Source organism: Octopus bimaculoides, chromosome 16, assembly GCF_001194135.2.
Source record: "Octopus bimaculoides isolate UCB-OBI-ISO-001 chromosome 16, ASM119413v2, whole genome shotgun sequence".
NCBI classification, from domain to species: domain Eukaryota; kingdom Metazoa; phylum Mollusca; class Cephalopoda; order Octopoda; family Octopodidae; genus Octopus; species Octopus bimaculoides.
This window is the reverse complement of record NC_068996.1, coordinates 40,459,293-40,461,629: the sequence shown is the minus strand read 5'-3', so window position 1 is coordinate 40,461,629 and position 2,337 is coordinate 40,459,293. Positions and strand designations below refer to the sequence as shown.

The 2,337-nt window shown below is 32.3% G+C and overlaps 1 long non-coding RNA gene across 1 annotated transcript in view; it reads right to left on the bottom strand.

Moving 5' to 3' along the window:
* Window positions 1-2,337, bottom strand: part of LOC128249626 (uncharacterized) — a 14,197-nt gene that overhangs the window by 8,882 nt on the left and 2,978 nt on the right. The window lies entirely within an intron of this gene.

Sequence of the window (2,337 nt, the reverse complement as noted above, 5' to 3'; positions counted from 1 at the left end):
TATATATATATATATATATATATATATATATATATATATATATGTGTATGTATGAATATATATGTGTGTATAAGTATGTATGTATATGCATATCTATATATATATGTGCACACAGACACACTTGTATATGTATATGCATACGTGTATAGCAGAACATCATTCCAAGAATGTTATTTACTACAGACTGACTGATATCCTATCCAAACAGAAATTTAACTCATCCTCTTAAGACTACAAAATGGATAGAAAGAAAGGCAGCAGTAAACTAGACACAGAAATTAGATGAAATTTTAGATGTTAGATTTACACAAGAAGAAAGATATCTAATACTCTTAACTGATACAAAGATGAAAAGTCAGAAATACTTGGAATGACAAAAATGTAACGGAACAAATCAACACAAGAATACAGAAGTGCCATTGTGACCAGTTTAACCATCCTGATTTTTTTCTTCTTCTTCTTCAGATATAGCATATTTTTGGCTACATTAACCAATATGTTTTCTTTCAAGTTGGTAATGTGGTTTGATTAAGATTTGACTACTATTTCTAGCATGTTGAATGAAGTGGCTGCAAATTGGCCTCTTATTTTGACCAGTTGTTGAACAAGCTGGTGAACTCTGTGATAGCTGCTGAAACAAGAAACCTCAGGAATTGTTTGTTTTGTACTTATCACAGAGTTAATAAGCTTATAAAGAAATCTAGCATTTCCAGTGGCATTTACCAACAGTGAATTTTAATATGGGAAAAGGAGACAGAAAATTCACAGAGATATTAACTTAGTAACCCCAACACAAATAATGAAAATTATTGAAAGAACCATGGCAAATATAGACAGCTGTTATATTTCTGTCAAGACAACTACAAAGAGTATATAAATTAAAATAACAAACAGTCCATTTGTTAAGCTAAGATGGAAATACTGTGTATGGATATAATGTCCAAGAACTGAAAAAAGTTCAAATCTTGAAAAAGTAAACAAGCTCTTAGAGACCTGAACTTTAACATGGCCCAGAGAAAAAAATCAACAAAACCAAAGAAATGAATTACGGAGATGTACTTGCATAGAAAGTGTTTTTTTATCTGAGATTGTTTGCTGAAACTAAAGTAGTAGCAGCAGCATGGAAGACATAAGATAGCCACTCAGAAATGCTCAAAAACTGTTAGAATCACATAAGCATTTATGTGTAATGTGGTGTCAAAATTTTCGCCATTTGAAACTGTGAACTGGTCACAGACAAAAAAAGTTTTGTTGAATCTCTGACAAAATTAATGATTTCTCATGAAGACAAGCATTTGGTGTGAAAGGAAAGAAATAAGCTAAATGATAATCATCTCAGGTTAATTGGCAAAGCAAGAACATCTCTTAATCTCATTGAACTAAAAGCTGATATTGAGTATTTTAACTGCCACCTCCAGCTTATAGAATTCTTTGTCAATAAGGGGATATAAATAATGAATCAGTTGTCAGAAATAAATCTCACTTCACCCCCTACAAGGGGAATTCATTGGTTATGATGACAAAGATTCCAGTTGATTTAATGAATGGAACAGAATACTTATGAAATTAACATGCATGTAACCGAGCACTCTATAGATACATGTACCCTTAACATAGTTCACAGGGAGATTCAGTGTGACACAACGAACGTGACAAAGCTGGTCCTTTGAAATACAGGTACAACTCATTTTTTTGCCAGCTGACTGGACTGGAAAAACATGAAATAAAGTGTCTTGCTCAAGAACACAATGCACTGACAGGAATCGAACTCATGGCCTTATGACTGTGAACTGAATACCCTAACCACTAAGCCACATATCTCCATACATCTCTGTACACTAGATGCATCGAGTAAGAAACATTAGAAGAACCCTTTTAACATGAAGACAAGAGACTACTTATAAGGCTGACAGTAGCCATAAAGTTCCACAACTGGAAATCATAATTAATACTCAAATGGAACAAGCTTCTCATTTATAAATAAATTTCATCTGGTAAAACATTATTTTCCACTTTGTGTATGTTACTGACTAATTAATATTGGCCTCTTACACAGGCACCAGACCAGAATTTAGAAAGGGAACAGGACGATTATATCCTACAAATACTTGATATTTATCTATCAATTCCAGAAAGATGAAAGGCAAAGTTGGCCTTAGTAAGATTTGAACTGAGAATATACAGCTCAAGAAGGTATTTTGTCCAGCATTCTAATGATTCTGCTAATCCACCATCTTGGAAAAGTAATGAATGTAACATTTAATTTATGTATGTTCTTTATAATATTCTTGGAAAAGTAATGAATGTAACATTTAATTTATGTATGTTCTTTATAAT